Source organism: Megascapheus bottae, chromosome 15 (genome assembly GCF_031878675.1).
Source record: "Megascapheus bottae isolate mThoBot1 chromosome 15, mThoBot2.hap1, whole genome shotgun sequence".
Lineage (NCBI taxonomy): Eukaryota > Metazoa > Chordata > Mammalia > Rodentia > Geomyidae > Megascapheus > Megascapheus bottae.
The window spans coordinates 48,699,693-48,718,108 of record NC_143523.1 but is presented as its reverse complement, the minus strand read 5'-3'; the positions used below and the strand labels follow the sequence as shown (position 1 = coordinate 48,718,108).

Here is an 18,416-nt window from a genome sequence, read left to right as displayed (position 1 = left end):
CATTTAATGCCACAAGCCCATGAGGATCCCATGTAGAGGGGAGTTAACATAGGGGAGAGCCAGGCGGGACCCAAGTTTTGGGCAGGTTCTCAGCCAGGCCCTAGAAGCCTATTCTGTTCCCCAATTTCAGGGGACTCTGTCTGAGAATTTATAGCAGGATCACATCCCAAGTCTTTTCACTCCCTACCTGTTCTTCTGTTCTCCTGCAACCCATTCACATCCTCTTTCTCCTAGTTTAGAGTCTGTTTCTTTCGGTGGAGGGAATCTCTGATGCAGGCCTGCAGGGAGGTACTTGAGCTGTCTGCAGGTTCAACCCTCCATCAGTCTCTTTTAAGAGCAGCTGTTCATTTTGCATGCTGGTGTGTTGGCTCCTTTGTTCGAATCTGGGTGATTGGGAAAATGAAGATGCATTTCAGAAATCAATCTGGAGAGAGAAAAGAGTTCTGGCTTAGGAGCAGCCTGCTTCATGCTGGCCACAAATCTCTGCCTTGGAGTGGGGAATGTATCTCCTAAGGTCCCAGGACAAGTGCTTATGTTGCTGTCACTCCTTTCTCTGGGATGTCAGGGCAAGGGAGAGCACCTGTTTTGTCTTTCTATCTCCCTTGCCTTTCCATTCATCTCTGTGTCTGTTTATTTTTCTGTCTAATCACATCTGTTTATTGGCGTTTCCCAGCTGAGAGGTCGGAGTCCCATCCTTTGCCAAGCTGGGTTTTCTGAGCTGGGTCTTCTGCCCTGGCTTCTTACATTTCTTATTTGGCTGGAAACCACAAGAAAGAGAGATAGAGCCCCCGATGACATCAAATCTCTATCTTCTTCTGCTCTGCCTATCCAGGGAAGGAGCTGCTGTGGTCCCCTGAACACAGTTGTTGCAACTGGGCAGTGTAGTCATGGCATAGCATCCTCATCCCTCCTCTATAGGGCTTCTATTCCAAGCACATTGCTTTATTCTGTGGAACCTCAGTTTTCTCATGTGAAAGGTAGGGATAAAAATAAGCCTATCATCTTAACATTGTGGTAAAGACTGAATGAGTCAATATGAAACTGCTTTAGAACAGTGTCTGTCAGGGGGTGGGGAAGGGGGAGGGCAGTGCCTGAAAAGCCTTGGCATCTTGGTTGGGATATGTCATCTTTATGACTCCATGTGATGGGCTACTAGGGAGGCCCGCAGGGTAGAAAAAAGAGAATAAATCCTTTCCCAAGGCACAAAAATCAGACACAAAATTACCACCTCTGACGTCCTTTCCTAACTCTGAACAGCTCTGGGCCTGACTGTGCAGAAGGCTTGTGTCTGTATCCAGCGGGTTTTGGTTTAAGTTCAGCTACATGAAGATGTTTGCTCTGTGTGCATACTTCATTCAGGCTCATGCCGGCCTGACTCACCATTGTCAAGTTGACCAGGAAATTCTCACCTCATCTAGGTCCCTGGAGTGGACCAGGGGCCAGGGCTGGGCTCCTTCTAGAGCTGTACATAGTGGTTGTGTGTGTCACAGGAACTTTCTTGGCAGGATGACAAAGGAGTCTTGTGAAAAGATGTCAACTGTGCCCACTGTAGTCCTCACACCCAGTCCTCCCGGGCTGTGGAGGGAGACTGGCAGGATGGAGTCTGGATGGTTACATAAGCCAGATCAGCACCAGGATATCCAGAAAATCCATTTTGGTGAGGAGTGGAATGAAAATCAAGAGAACATGCTGCATAGCCAAAAGATAGACACACAGATTGTCCTGCACATGTGAACCATCAACTCTGATTTTTGTTGTGTTTTTGACCTGTAATGGAGCTTGAACTCAGGGCCTTACACTCCCTACCTTTTCTTTTTCGCTCATGGCTGGCATTCTACCATTGAGCTTCCACCTCCACTTCAGGCATTTTTGCTGTTTAATTGAAGATGAGAGTCCCTCAGACTTGTCTTCCCAAGCTAACTTTGAACCGTGATCCTCAATCTCAGCTTTTTGAGTAGTTAGTATTATACGCGTGAACCATGGTGCCTTACTGTCCTTTAAACTCCTGATCCATCCCCTCAGACATCCCTTCAGACATTTCCAGAGGACCTTCTAGAAGCCAGATGCCATTCAAAGCATCCTTTCTTTTAGAAAAATCTGCAAAAGTGCAAACATCCAAATGTTGAAAGTGAAAATGTGAGTGCTTTAGGGTGGCAGGGTTTCTGAAATAGCGTTTGGTGATAAATCAGGCCCCGTCAGTTTCTTGATCAGGCGTGGGAGCTCGATTCTTCTAATCTTGGTCTCACATCCTGTGCACGCCTGTTGCTGGAACCCAGGGGTCTGAGTAAATAGGTTTACATGACTAATGTGAGCCAGCCTCTCTTCTTCTTTCCCTCTTTCCCAATCAGTAAAAATGGCGCCCCCTGGAGGTTATGTAGATTTTTCTCTTTTAAACAGCTTTTCCAGAAAGTCCTCAGGGATTACTGATGGTTTACCCATGTCAGGACAATATCTTGGTGTGCTGTGACTTTCCTTAGCGCTTCCATTCCAGCTGCGAGAAAAGTTCAGCAGGGAAACAAAAATAGACACGAGGATGAAAACAAAATTCATCAGCTTTTGTTGTTGCCGGGAAACATGTGCTTGAAAAGTCACACCAGGGACCACACACAAGCTGAGGCTTCCACGTTTTGGTTGCTGGGCAATGTTTAGGAACAGGCGGATGGACTCGTGCCTGTGGGTTCTGAAAAAGCTTGATTGGATGCACTAGGAGCCCCATTTTTAGAGTCTGAGTCCTGGAATAAGGTTTCATTCCAGAAAACAGTGATTTCAGAAGAACCACAGTACCAGAATGCCACTGTTCATCCTAAAAATTTGTAGTGTCAAAAATACTTTCTTCTGTTTAAATAGATGTAGTATTGGAAATTGGTTGTGACAGTTACTTCTTCTCTTTGTGTGTAGATGGGCGGGGAGGGGGGAGCTGGGCACTACCCCTTAGCTTTTACATTCAGGGGTTGGAGTTCTACTGCTTGAGCCATAATTCCACTTCTGGCTGTTGGGTGGTTAGTTGGATCTAAGAGTCTTATGGTCTTTCTAGCCTGGGCTAAACTTTGAACTGATATCCTCAGATCTCAACCTTCTGAATAGTTTTGGATTACATGTGTGAGCCACCAATGCCTGGATTCTCTATCTTTCTTAAGGAATTAGGTTTTTCCAAATCTCAGTTAAATGTGCTTGAGTTTCTTGTACACCACGGCTATCTTTTTGCTCATTCAGTTCCTGTGAGTTCATAAACCTGACCTTGTGCTTACATGGATGGCCTTGGGAAAGGTGAGATGCCAGGACGCTGAATGGCAGTGTGGTTTCAGTGTGCTAGTCTGCAAAGGAAGTCTTTTGTATTGCCCTGGGACATTGAAGGTTCCTCTGAATCTTTTGGTGCCTCTTTTCTGGGCAAGCAGATCTCTGGGCATTCCATGTTTATTAAAGGTGAGTTAATCCAGAAGGTAAATGGAATGGTCTTATCGACTCCTGCTTGAGGACATGGGGCCTGGGACCCCGTAGAGTAGAAAACTTGAGAACCTTCACCTTCTCCTATCTGTTCTCAGGCTGCTCTAGCAAAGAGGCTCATTCCTTTTTAATGTTCTTTTTCTCATTCTCTTTTTTAATGTTCTTCCTCTTTTTGTGATTATGTGCGGAGTACTTTTTCTGTTCATTGAATAGTCAGGAGGATGAAGAACCCTGTCTACAATGCCCTCCTTCAGAGTCTACCTTCATTTATGCTAACAATAGCTTGAAATAGAGGCTGACATGGGTTGGCTGGCCCCATCTGATGTAGAAGCCTTCTAGAATTATTAGAAAACAATCCTCTCTTCCAGTATGGAAGTGAAACCAGGTTTTTAGGTCCTAAGCTCCAAGTCCAGGAGCCCCTAGTTAGGTCTGGCCACTCATTCCCATAGGACAGATAAAGTAAGCGGAAGGACCGGGAACTGGATTTATTACATGGCAGCCATGGAAAGATAGTGCATTAATACATCTTCAGCTATGTTCCAGAGTATAGACATTAGCTTCAGGTTAAATAGGGCTAACTGGGGGCCAGGAATGAGAAAGGCATGTATAGTTAAAGCAGACCCAAATCATATATCTGGCTTGGGTAGCCTTTAATTCTGTCTTTGTTCCTGGAGGCCTTCAGGAGAAGTTGGTACTACTCTATTACTGGAATAGAACAGAAACAAGATGGTCTCCTTAGCCTTTTTGGCTGCTTTCTGTGAGATGATAAGAAGACATTGCTTGTTTGAAGAGCAGTTTACCTTTCACACTAGAGACTTACCACTTACCTGGTAATTGCAGAGAATAGCTCAGATCAAAGGGTCAAGACACAAAGCTGGTGGATTTTTAAATTAATTCACAGGATCCAGCAAACACATCTTCTAAGTTGCCTCTTACAGAAGCCCACTATTTATTCCCTTATCTCTAGATCAAAGGCCTGGTTGTGATGTGTGTGTTGGACTATCCTGAGCAGGTTCTAGCATCTGGGCAGTCACTGAGCTGCCTGCTTGAGCTTGGGCTCCAGTGTGAACACAATTCCTACAAAGGAAAATGGAGCTGTGTAATCCCCTGATGTGGGCTCCCAGAAAACCTTCCTCAGTGTTGTTAATGCTATTATCTTCCTCTGGCTTCCTCAGTTTTCTTCAGGAAGAATACTCAGATCAGAAAGAAAGAAAACTTCTATCATGCACGTCATGCTAGGTCTCCCTGGGCCTTGGGGTTTGGAGGCAGAGTTAGAAATCAATTCAGAATTGAAGCATAGAGAAGAGAATCACTTTTATCTGAGGAAGCGTGGCCAGCAGAACACTGTCCTAATCCTAGTTCAGCTGTAACTTTCCTGATGACCTTGGATCAGCCCTCCTCAAGGTTTTGGAGTCACCATGGGTAAAACTCCTGCTAGGAGTTAAGTGTGTTCCTCTGCAGCCCCAAACATTGATAATATCTTCTTCCTTAAAGAGTCCTTTTATGAGGTCCTGGGGCAACTTGAAAAGCCAGAGCTATGGAAATCCTTTCATGGGACTGAGGATACTCAGCTTGCAAAGCCCTGGGTTTGTGTGCTATTTCCCCAGAGAATATGAGTACAGGTCCCCAGGGCCTCTGGGCTTGCTGGGGCTTAGGGGTTGTTTCACAGAACAGACCTGGTGGAGGTAGTTCAGCAAGGTACTCTTTGGCAAACAGAGATGAAGGGAGGGGAGGAGGAATAAATAAAGAACAGGCTTCTCTTTCATTTAACTTTCCTTCAGAAACAGCCTCTGGTGCTAATTATTTCTGCTATAGATTTTGTCAGACTGTGAATCCCCGTCTTTTTGCCATAGGTGGCATATTCTAGAGATCCGAGGTGACACACAAAAACAATCTGCTTTCCAGAAAGATAATTCTGTATATATTAAACAGACACATTAAGCCATTTAGAAGAGAGCTGTTTGTTGTCAGGAGACTGGAGAAAATCTGAATTTCTAATTCTGGGCTCTTTAATAATTTTCAGAAGAATAGAGGGTAGTAATTAAATGTCTGTGAACTTCTCTACGCTGTCTTCAATTTCATGACCTTAACGCATTTGAAAAGGCATATAATTTACTACCTTGATGCAGTTCTTAAGAGGGTGTAGTGGACATTTACCATGGAACTGTATTGGGGAACCTAATGTCAAGTGGCTAAAATATAAATACATAAGATCATTGTCAGAGCTGTGAACAGAGTGAAGAACCTTTATACTATTTGTTTAAGAATAGTCTTGGCTGCTTATTCTGGAAAGAAAGCCAGAGGAGAGAACAGGTAGAACTTAGTTAAGCATTTCTGTAATGAGAGTATACTTGACGTTCATTCCATTGTCTAATTCTAAGATTAGAAGAGAGCTAGTCCAGGCTTAGTAACAAGATTTATTTCCCAGTTCTGTCTTAAGTGATTGGAAGTACCTACAGAGAAGGCATTGCAGTGCGTTCAAGGTCCAGCCACAAGAACTATCAAGGCTCTGCTCTAAAGAATACTGTTTGATTAGTGATGTCTGCAATGAGTTCCTGAGCAGAGAATGGCGTGGTAGAATCAATGTTATATTTATGCCTTAGCCATTGGTTGTAGATTCTATTCTGTGGGCTTAATTTAACTTCCTGTCTGACTGAGGTGGAGCTTATCAAAGGTCATATCCTCAGTCCCAGGCAGCATAGGGGATAGAACTCACATCTGCTTACTATGTTTAGTATTTGATGGCCCAGATTCATAGGTTGGAATGAAGTTGCTGACTTCCTGTGTGATCTTTCTTTGTCTTTTTTTTCCACCCTTCCCACCCAACTCTGTATTGTAGGCTGATTTCACATTTTTCCATCTGGAGACTGTTTAGTGTTTAGAGGAGCAGTGGGGGGGGGGGTCGATTTCCGAGCCACTATTCTTATGCAGACAAATATAAAGAACATTTTTTTCATTTGTTATGTCCACTCTCTTAGAATTCTCTTATCAGCAAATGCTCACAGAGCTTGGCCTTCCTCTTGCAGAGCTTCCCAGCCCACTCCTGAGGCTCATTCTTTCATCTCTGCAGCTGCCTTTTCTGCACCCTGCTCCCTCGGCACCCTAAAAAGCTTGTGGTGGGGGCTGATGCGTCATGGTGTCCTTCCTTTAGCTTCGTCTCCTATTTCTTCCTGATTTCCCTTTAGTGTTCTATCTCTTCAGCTATTCATGCTCACATCTTAATGGCTCTGCTTACAAAGATAAATCCATTTTGCCTTTGACCAAAAGTAGTTTTCTGGCTTGACTTGAATTTAAAAGTCTGCCTGAGTTGCAGTCAGAAAGCTGGGGAACTGTCCTCAGTTTCATCCAGGGAGCCATAAACATTTGCTAAGAGTTTACCGTCTCCATCAAGATGAAAATGGGATTCCAAGACTTCAAATATGAAAGATAAATAACTGGCAAATTCTAGCTTCTGTCAAAGCCAAGATCTCCTCGCTGTTTTATGAGTCTACTTTCTGTGCCTTGCCCTGACATCTATCTCTTTGAGGAGTCACACAGAACCCTCTCCAGGGACATGTGCAAAACTGGGATGGGCAAAGGATTTTAGGCAATCATTAGAGCTTGGAAGAAGGATGACTGGTCCATCAAGATCCTGTACCCTAACTCTCTCTCCAACTCTTCATTCTTCTTCCTCCCCGTTTACTATAGTGCGGATTGGAATAGAGAACACATTAGCTGGAAGACTTAGACTGGCTTTCCCATTCTGGGGTTGTGATTTATCAGAAACTATGGCACACAGGCCAGGGTTTTGATGTTCTAGGCTATCTTTCACATTTGAGGTGACCAGAAGACCTTGTCAGGACTGAACTTGCTGTCTTGGATTCAGTGACCATTTGCATGCAGGAGGGGGAGTCTTGCCTTGTGTTTTCATAGGCCAAGGAGAGAATAGCATGTTTTTTCCTTCTCTAGACACCAATACTGTTGTAAAGAGCCTAATAGAGGGGCCCAATGAATGTTCCTTAGGACTTTTTGCTGGTTGGGATGAAACTGACAGACAGCTCTGTGTGTGTGTGTGTGTGTGTGTGTGTGTGTGTGTGTGTGTGTGTGTGTGTGTGTGTCGGTACTGGGTCTTGAGCTGAAGGCCTGAGTGCTGTCCCTGCACTTTTTCCCTCAAGGTTGGCACTCTACCACTTGGACTACAGCTTCGCTTCTTTTTAGTGGCTATTTGGAGATGAGTCATTTTCCTGCTCAGACTAGCTTAGAACCATGGTTCTCAGATCTCAGCCTCCAGAGTAGCTAGAATTACCGGTTTGAGCTACCACTAGTACCTAGCTTGACACAGGCATCATATACCCTAGCAGTAACCAAATCCTCTGTGTACGTCCTTTCTCCATGGTCCTGGCTTAAGCCCCAGATTTCATTCCCCTCACTCTAGTGACTTCCATGCTGCTCTCTGCATCCTCTTCTCATCTGTCCTACCTCTTCCCTGAAGTCCATGTTGCCTGCCATTACCAGGTAAATTCATCCTGAAGCCTGCTTTCTTAGGTTTCTCTATCCCCTGTAGACTTTCAGTCCCCTCTTATGTTTTAAAGACAAGTTGGAGCTCTGTCATGTGTCATTCCAACAGACCATCCTTTGCTTTCCTTCACAGACTCAGAGGTTCAAACTCTACCTCTTCTGTTTCTAACTTCTTTACAAATCCAACAATCATACATACCATTTACCTGTCCTTTCCTCAAGCTCTTTTGCTGAATGTTTTGGGACATGTTGCTGAGCCAGATTGGCTGAGTTTGACCTTGGCGTTTGGTTGGGCCAGTGACAGAGGGCACTAATAGTAGCCTGTAATAAGAGTATTATGAAGATGAAATATTCCAATATTTGCAAAGGACTTAGAACAGTGGTTGGTGCAAACTGGGTATCATATAACTTGTTTGTTAATCAAATACAATAAACTAAATTCCTCAAGAAAAGGAAATATATATTAGTTTTATCATCACTTTTGTCTTATACTGAGATGAGCCAGATTACTATGAAAATGAGAAAGGGAGAGAGAGAGAGAAAAAAAAAGAGAGAGGGGGTGGAGGGGAGAATTTTCTTACCTCTTTATCCCAATGATATTATCAGGTGTCTGAAAATACCAAGCTGTGTGCTTGGCAGGTGTTGGTCACAAGAAAGTGAGATATGGTCTTTGTCCTTAATATAAATCCATATGAAACATGTTGGCTGTAACAATGGAAAACAGGTGATGAGCATTATTTCTGTCTCATCCCCATGCTACATTTGTGAGGAAACTAAGACCTAGAGAAGGTGAGATCATTAGAGCTGGGATCCTAGAATTGCATGGTATTGGCCCGTTCTACTTTCTTCTGTACTTTTCACCAGATACTGAAAATAAGCATGTAAAAGTAGGAATGGAGACATTTGCAAACACAAATGGCCCTGGGAAGTCTTCAAACGGAGGATGTGGGCAGGGAACAAAAGATGTGATGCCGTAATTATTTGACCAGTGGAAGTTTTACTCTGGGGGACACGTGAAGAGCCATTTCCTGGCTTCCGCCTCAGCTCCTGCTATCGTCCCTTGATGTTAGTGTTTGGCCATTTCTCTCTGTAGCAAGGTGATTTTTATTTTCTTCTGCTTTGAGCAACCGTAGGTGGGAAAGGTACGTCACCATTCCCGCGTTGATCTGCTTTCATCATCATGGGCCCCATTTGAAAGGTTTCCGCAGGGACAGGACATTGCCACTCTGTTGGACTTCATCCGTCACCAAATGATCAGCACGCCAGGGGAAAAAAGTCTGGAGTGAGGCTGGCTGGTTTCCATGGCAACAGCTGCTTGCCTCAACCCGACACACATACCTCCCTCGTTTCACGTAGGTGTGTGTTTATTTATTATTGGCTCAACCTGTGAGGGCTGAAGTGGCTACGTAGGTGCCACCTCCACCTCCACCTCCACGACTGAGGTCATTTCACCGTTTGGCGACGCATGTGCCTCTGGGTGGTGGAGGCAGAAGAGTGTGTGCTGTTAGGGAAACCTCTGGACCTTGTGCCATCTGTCAGCATGATGACGGAGCTCTCTGGGGAGAGGGCTGGACATGCTGATCTAGAACTGGTGGAGGCCGACACCATCTAGGCTCCATAGTGAATCACAACCAGTTTCCGGAGAGCTGGTAGTGATGCGCAGACTTCCATAAAGACTTGTCTGGTTCCTCTCCCCTGGGGATGCCCAGGCTCTAGCTGAGCTGACACAGACCTGAAAAACACTAGACTTAGGCTCTAGGACCTTTGCAGTGACTACTGAGCATTGAACCAATGGCCAGTCTGAATTGAGGTGTGCTGTATGTAGGAAATATAGTAGGGAAGGAAGATGGAAAAAAAACTCATGTATTTCATTTTACATAAATTATACCTGAAAATGATAATGTTTTGGGTCAGTTACCTAAATTATATTATTAACATTAATTTCAAAATTTTCTTTTTACTTAAAAAAGATGCCTCTTAGGCTCGATGTGGTGGTATGCACCTGTAATCCTGGAACTTACAAGTGAAAGGCAGGAGGATTAAGAATTTTAGGACAGACTGGGTTATGTAAAAAGACAGTATAGCAAATAATAGATAGATGGAAGAGGTGTTGTAAAATAATACAGCTATATGACTAAAATGATAAATTTTGTGATGCATATTTTACCACAGTGGTATGGTATCTATATACTGTCTGTCTGTCTATCTATCTATCTATCTATCTATCTATCTATCTATCTATCTATCAATCTATCTATCTAATTATCTCAGTAGGGGAACCATTCATCGATGAGCTGGGCTTAGGGAAATGATTCTCATCATTGGGATTGGTCTGGATTCCTAACAGAACTACACAGGACTCAGCTAGGAATCCAGTTTTGGGATAGAGGTTGTGCCTGTAAGTCTTTGGGAGAAATTGAAGTGTGTTCTTTCTGTTGATACCTGACATGAAGAATAGGCTGCTACAAGTATGGTGCCTTTAGCCTAGCATGAAAGAACTTCCAGGCAACGAGGTAAGATTTCCAAAATACTTTTGATTCATTTTGCATACATGATCCATTTTTCTCCTCTCTGGAAGTAGTTGTTGTAGCACTAGCTATTAAAAGTGCTAACATTCATTAAAGATGTACTAATGTTACCTGGCTGTTGGTAGCTCATGCCTGTTGTAATCCTAGCTATTCAAGAGGCTGAGATCGAAGAATGTGGCTCAAAGCTAAGTAGGGCAGGTAAGTCTATGAGACTCTTATCTTCAATAAGGCTTCAAGAAGCCAGAAGTAGAGGTGTGATTCAAATGGTAGATTTGAATGAAAATACTAAAAGACAGTGCCAAGGCCCTGAATTCAAACCTCAGGATCAGCACAATAAACAACTAAGCAAACAAAGAAAAACGTACTATGTGCCACACAATGTCAAGTGTTTTCTCTGTGCTATATCTGTAGTTCTCCCATCCTTGCACTAAGCATAAATGCTATATTATTTCCCCTTCATTGTCAGTGGAGGCACTGGTGTGAGTGGGTAGATAACTAGTAATGGCAGACTTGGCCAAAATGGGGACATAAAGGGACAATGAGTGTTTAATATCAAAAAAATTGACTTAGCATGGCAATATGGGTAAAGAATGGGTACTTATTTATCACGAGCTGGATGAAGTAGTCCCAATATGATTTTATTGTCTTGAGGAAGCCATTGCCAATAGTAAAGGATTCTTTGCTTTTAAAGTTGTAAATATGTGACTTAATTTCAAAATCATGTGCTGATAATCTTTCTGTATTAATTTCCTTTTCTTTTCGTTTTTCTTTTTGTCATTAGTGGGACTTGAACTCTAGGCTTGGGTGGTGTCTCTGAGCTCTTCAACTAGTGAGTGCTCTACCACTTTGAACCGCTGTGCCACTTCTGGTTTTCTGATGGTTAATTGGAAATAAGAGTCTCACATACTTTGAGTCGGGCACCGGTGGCTCATGCCAGTAATCTTAGCTACTCAAGAGGCTGAGATCTGAGGACTGGGGTTTAAAAGCCAGCCTAGGCACTAAAATGTCCATGAGACTCTTACCTCCAATTAGTTACCAGAAAACCGGAAGTGGCACTGTGGCTCAAGGGGTAGGGTCGTAGTCTTGATCTGAGGAGTTCAGGGACAACGCCCAGCCCAGAGTTTAAGTCTCACAACTGACCCCCCCAAAAAATACCAAAAAGAGTCTCATGTACTTTCCTGCCTGGGCTGGCATTGAACTGTGATCCTCAGATCTCAGCATCCTGAGTAGCTAGGATTACAGTCATGAGCCACCAGTACCCAGCATATTAGTTTTCTTTAGGGGAATTTCTGTGTCTTTCTCAGTTTTGCTGTTGTTGGGTTGTTTTCTTTCTATTTAGATAGATGTAATTTAAATCTTGATATCTTTCCTTGTCTTTTTTTTGTGTATATTATCATTTTTTGTGTTTATTTTATTTTACTTATTTTTGTGCCAGTATTAGGGCTTAATTCAGGGCCTGTGTGCTGTTCCTTAGCTTTTGCCTCCAGGCTGGCCCTCTACCCCTTGAAGCACACCTCTCCTTCTGACTTTTTGGTGGTTAACTGGAGATAAAAATCTCTCAGATTTGGCTGCCTAGTCTAACTTTGAACCACAATCCTTAGATCTTAGCCTCCTGACTATCTAGGATTGCAGATATGAGCCTCTGGCACTCAGCTAAATTTTTGTTCTCTCCTCCTGTATATTTATCTTGCTTTCCCCCTTTATTCCTTTACCTCTTATCATCACTTAATTATCACTGAAAAACAATTCAAGGGAATTTTTACCACTTATTGAGTAAAAGAGAGGTTTCTGCTTTAATTTAAAGGCAGTAGAAGATTTAATCTTCCTGTCTTTAAAACACGATTAAGCGATGTTGTCTTTTAACTTAATTTCAGAAAAACATTCCAACTTCTTGTTAGACTAAGGTCTTTTATGAGAAATGGGAAAGGCTTCAAATTCTCTTAATCTATTTGGCAAGGAAGTTCTTATTTGGTCGGTCACTTTTCTTGGCTATTTATTACTCAATTTAACAGAAAAAGAATTAAATTCTACAGTGTCAGGGGAAGGCCTTTTATTCCCTACACATCAAACAAAACATGGTATTTATGCTTGTGAATCAAGAACCAATGATTAGAAACACGATAATCACTAAGAGTGTCAATGTATCTCATCTTGGTGGTTGTAATTGGACATTAAAAATATGTGTACATGGAGTGAGATTTTTAAATTTGAAGCAGAGGCGGGGCTGAAGAGCTACCATTTGCAACATTACACAAATAATCTTACTATGGATAGCAACTCTGTCATAAAATTATATCCTTCTTGCCAAGTGAGCACCATAGCACCATAGATTGGGTGGTTTATGATGATGATAATAGGGCTTTATATTTGCATACTATTATCATAAAACTCTCACCCTGAGTTTCCTGAGCGGGATTCTGGGTGTCTTTTGGTTACAGTACCATTGTATAGTGTTTTGCTTGCTTTATCTCCTGGCCATGCCAGCATCAAGGGCTACTTGATGCCATAATTTCTAGAAGCACAGCTGTTCTGAGCATTATGTCCAGACTTAGCAGACAAGGTCAATTAACAATGACCAGGTGTGCTTATATATGGGTCCCTGGAAACTACCTCTGAGCTACAGCTGAGTGTCAAGGATACCCATTAGGGTCTATCCTAGGGACCAGTACCCATGGGAAGAGGAAGAAGATGAAGGGTTCACTGAAGTTGAACCATGCTGCACACACAGCAGCTGTAGCCCCAGCTAAGTCTATGGAGAGTAGTGAATCTAAGAGGACCTGTAAACATTGTCCCCTTTAGGGTCACATGGCAGTCATTCTTTTAACCTAATCAGTCATGGGAGATGGGTTGCTCCTAGGAATGTGACCTTGTCCAGGCAGCTGTCTGCAGCTGAGCACAATGTGAGGAGACTATGACTCTTCTAGCAACTGGGCATCAAGTCTGCCCTTGGAGGAGCTACTCTCCATTACAGACTCACATGACACTGGGCTAAGTGCTGCAGATGGCATGCAGAGGTGTGGCCTCTGTCTGCAGGGTGCTCACAGAGCTGGGCTCAGCCTCCAGCAGGCCAGAAGCTGTCATGAAGGCCTCCACCAGCAGCTATCACTAGCAGACAGGTACCAGGTTTGTGACTGCTTCTGAGGCCCTCCCACTCGAATGGAGTATAAAGGGCACCTCTGTTTTGCTCAAGACGCACACGAGGCCCTGCAGTGTTAAGTAATGCCAGGATGGAAGGACTTCCTGGATCGGCTTGGGAGTGTGTGTCATACAAAGAGTCAGGAAACCCCAGGATTCTCCAACAAGCCCATTTACCAGGCAGTATACATTCCTGTGTACATCCCTGCATTCATAACTGCCCTTAACAGCAGACATGATGTAGTTCCGGTAGCCCAGCAGCCTCTGCTCTGCTGCCCTTGCCCATCTCCAATGTCACAGCTGTAGTGTCCTCTCTGTACTTGGGCTCAGCTGCCCCTGTCTGTCTTGTGCATCTGCATAAGGCCTTCATTACTTCCCCAGCACAGCTGGCTTCCTCCTCTTCTTGATTTCTCAGCACTTCTTGGTTGGCTATAGTTATGTTCACCATTGTTACCTACCATGTGGCCTACCCATCCCCTAAATTTGCACAGAGCAGGGCTGTTACATGCACATGAGTCAGGCCTCACGTGAGGTTCCTGTGCTCATAGTCCTGATGATACTGCTGGGTGCTTCCTTCTCCTCATGTAGGCACTGCTGTTCAGGCTCCTGTCTGGCCATCTGAGTTCTGAGATATGCTGGGACCCACCAAGCCTGAGAGGTCATTAGCTTCCCACTAGGTTCACTAGCAATATGGCCTTATGCCTGAGTTTTTTGAGGTTCTATATTCCTTCTACTTCATAGACCAAGGACACAGCAAAGCTTACGAGTCCAGTGACTCTTGGATTCCTGAGAAGAGAGTATGACACTGAGTTGTATGAAGGTAAGCTTGGAGAAGACACAAAGATGGCTTTGGGCCTAAGGCCATGCTGTCACCCGGCCCCTGTGACTAACACTTAATCAAATGGCCAAGGATATGTTAAGAAGGAGAAATGTGTAAATGTTTAGAGCGTAGTAAGTTGTGAACTGCAAATGGCCCTGGCAAGAATGTTTATAAGAAATGAGCAGCCCAGAAATGAAAGCCCAGCAGCTTTTTATTGTTTATTTGCTAGATAGAATTACCAAACTGATGGATGGAGGGAGTATTCTAGTTGTTAAATATTTGGGCATTGGGAGTCTTTGATGTAGCATCTTGTGACAACTGCTTGCAAAGTGAGCTCAGACTGTGCTTAAAATAGCTCAGGGCCACGTGTTGGGAAAGAGAGGCTCTAAGTTGGAGGAGATTCCTCCCTGGTTGTTTGTAACTGTACCTTGAAAGAATACAGGACCCTGGTAGATAGAACGAGTTTTCTCTGCCATGTTCTATCTCCTAAGATCCTCAAGGTTTGATAGGATGCTTGCTTAGCTACTTATTTGCACTGAGAATAATTGACTCCTCTTCCTGTCTCCCTTCCTCCTTATCAGCTTTTCTCAGTGGCCTTGCCTCCATTCCCTCATTGGAGAAGTGAGGACCAAAGATATGCTCCTCACCAGACTAGCCACACTCATTCATGAGTTGGAACAGGGCTGAAACTACGAAAAAGTTCACACAGTTACACACCCATAAGAATCTGATTTCTGAGAGACAGACAGAACTAGGCAAACAATTGCACTTCCATTTGACAGTGATAGTGACAGAGAATTTCAGGAGACCAGAGAATGATGGCAGGATGAGGTGAGAGAAAAGTACCAAGGAAGAACATCAGTCTGGGATTCCAAAGAGGTAAGGTTGTTTGGAAAAAAAATAAAAGGAAAGGCATGGAGGCCTGGGTAAACTAACTGCCTGTATAAAGGTGTTATAAGTGAGGCCTTTCTCACTGAATGCATTTATTTTGAGCTTTGGTTTCCTATGTTAGGCCCCTGGGCATGTGTACAGAGTGGCGGGGGTGAACACTCTCCTTGGCTATGTAAAGAAAACCAAGTCCTAGTGCTTCTTCAGTGATCCCAGGGAACTTGGACCCTGGGCGTATTTGGGAATGGGAGAGGAAAGGCAAGCAGAGAACTTAGGCTTTTGCTAAGCAATGATACAGATGGCAGTCCATCCATTCTGATCTTTCTTTATGCAGAGCTTACGGCCAGGCTCTTAGAAGAGCAAACAAGTATATGCATCTGGCAATGCTGCAGGGGTTGACAGTTCAGCTGAGACTACCATAGGCTTACAGGAAGGGCTTCTTGTGTGTGATATGGATATGATAACTGCTCGTGGCTTTGTTTGTGAGCAAGAGGGCTCTTTGTAGCCTGGGTGGATAGGAAAAATTTCTGCAGTGCATAGCCTTGATTAGTTAGGTTTGGCAGACCAAAGAGCAGGAAGGAGTTGTGGGTAGGAACATGGCTTCTAGTGGAGCTTAGAAGGTAGGTTAGAAGTCCAGGTTGCATCAGGAGAAAGTGTGATGTAATAGAGACTTGAGCCATGTAATAGAGCCATGTGGCCAGGAATGTGGTAGAGGCTGGACCTGTACAGCAAGTCAAAAGTCTCCCCAGCTGAAGAGCACAGCCTCAGAGATCTGGACATCTGTAGCTATTTGACAGGTCATTTGTGGTTTTTTTTTTTCTTTTCTAGGGAAGTGAAAACTTTGCATTTTTGTGGAACCTCCTAAATTGCTACATGTTGCCAACTAAATAGAAAAATTTGTGGGTCAAGAAAATAGATCACTGACTGATAGGGGCTTCCTGTGGGGCGGCAGCCTGTGCATTGTCTGTAGCCAAGGAGTTCATGGAGAGGTCTGGTGGAAGATGTCACAAAGGGCAGGTGGTAGAGAGACAAGGCAACATGCCATTGTGACACTAGGTCATATCATACTGGGCAGAATCCACTCTAGCCAAGACCTGCAGCCCAGAACAGACAGGAGGTAAAATAACTAACAGAGAATTGTGGTGAGTAATTCAAGGCTTGGTGAACAGTAAACATCCAGTATCTTTTCTTCATGGTCTTTACAGAAGCCTGGGAAAGGCTGGCCTAATGGAGGATTTATCCCCAGTTGCTTATTTGAATGGCTCAGGGTCCTCATTTGGTGCGACTGTGACATTAGCACCACAAGAAGAGCAGGGAGGTCTCAGGTGCAGAGTCACTGGTGTTACCTGAGTAACAGGTTACAGGTGGGGGAGGAAGATTTGGGTGCCTATTGGATGTCAGGTACTTTTCTGCACACTTTAAATGATTCTCCAAACTCTCCCATAAAGTACAGAGCACTGTAGTAGTTTTTAAAGTCAAGGTCAGAGAGCTGCTTCGTGGCAAGGCTTGTGATGGGATGGGTTTTTTGAAAATCAAGTGCATACCTGAAGTCCTCACTATTGCTCTGGTCTACGCTGAATCCACTCTGTGTACTGTTTATGCCTTCTGGTGTGATCTTGGATAAGTCCCCTCCTCCTTGCCACAGAGAAGCAAGAGAGGAAACACAGTGCTTCTCTGGTCTGACATCCCCATGCTGTGCCCCACAATCGAGGCCTTTATTCCGTGAAATCATATGATTCTAACAGTCTTTGAATGTCTAGTTTCACACAAAGAGCTAGGATTCTGAGATGTGCTGGCCCCATATCGAGAATGAACTTAGCATCTCTGTAGGAGAAAAGATATTTTCATCATGTTTGGGAGAACTTTGTATAGGAAACAGATACACAGATGTCTAAAAATCATTCTTTCCTGCGTGGTTGTCATTGATGAGCTGCCTGGATGCCTAGAATACAGGCTTTGCTATTATCATGTCTTCCTGCCCATCTAGACTCTCTGAATGTTCCTTTCCCTCTCCCCAAAGGATCTGCAGCTTCAAAGAGAAATATTATCAATGCAGCAAAGTCTATTTTTAACCTGCTGGGGTTGGTGCACATCCAAAGCAGAAACATTAAGTTTTATATCTGTTTTATCTACATCGGTTCCATTCCCCCCAAAATCCATTAAAAGATAACCAAAACAGAGCTATCTTTAGATAGCATTCAACTAGTTCATATTTTTTTTGGATGGGGAGGGCATTAAATGTGTTAGCTTCCAACTTGCTACAGCTGAGATATACTTTTAACATTTCTCAGAGAGGCAGAGAAAAAAAGACAAGGAAAATGCTAATTATTCCTAGAGATTAAAGGAGGGGTTCCCTCCAAAATGTTATTTGGTTTAGTAGATGAGGCAGGTGAAAAATGAAAAGCAAACTGTTTTATTACCATGGAGCCATTATTTGAGGGAATAGATCTTAGCAATCATAGTCATGTGATTAGTTTCTTCTCACAGTTTTTCTTCTGTCTCTCCCTGGGAGTCAACCAGAAGGTTGACTCTTGGAGTATTGTTCAGTTCCTGGGCGGGAAAGGCAAAGTTCTCAAGTACAAGAGATGTGTACATCAATCCGAGAAGGGTATCTGTCAAACAGAATTGCTCCTCAAAAATTTCCCTGAAGTACTTCTTATCTGTAGTGGATTCTCTTGTGGATTGGAACTCTGTGAGCATACATGGTTGAGGAGCAATGAACTGCTAGCATTAATCAGACTGATTTAGTGAGCATGAGACCAGAGCCATAGGAACTTAAATTCTACTAATCTGTCTTCTGAATCTAGAGTAAAGGGTTGTACCTGGATGCCAGTTGTAATCGCTTGGAGAACTCTAGGAAAAGTTCAAGTACCCATTTACCTTCAGAGATGGTCCATGAGAGTGAGGAGCTTATACGATAGGTATGGGTGAGGTGTATGTAGCCAGATTTTAATGAATGTTCACAGATTACTGCCGTTTCCACTCTAGAGCAGTGATTCCCAGACTCTAATGTGTATTGCAGGTTTTTCTTGTGTTCTTGCCTGAAGGGATAGATAAATAACAAAGACATATACCATGTTCATGGACTGCAAGAGTCATCGTAA

General features: G+C 43.6%; 1 protein-coding gene and 1 long non-coding RNA gene across 35 annotated transcripts in view; one reads left to right on the top strand and one right to left on the bottom strand.

Moving 5' to 3' along the window:
* The window catches only part of Kcnma1 (potassium calcium-activated channel subfamily M alpha 1), a 675,048-nt gene that overhangs the window by 200,867 nt on the left and 455,765 nt on the right, over positions 1 to 18,416 (top strand). The window lies entirely within an intron of this gene.
* On the bottom strand, positions 210 to 18,352 carry LOC150054321 (uncharacterized). Of its 2 annotated transcripts, none has more exons than XR_016537855.1 (3): positions 18,193 to 18,352; positions 8,523 to 8,646; positions 210 to 424 (listed from the first exon to the last, which is right to left on the bottom strand). It is a non-coding gene; the product is annotated as an uncharacterized LOC150054321 (long non-coding RNA). The 2 variants fall into 2 exon arrangements; XR_016537856.1 differs by having other exon boundaries at positions 210 to 383.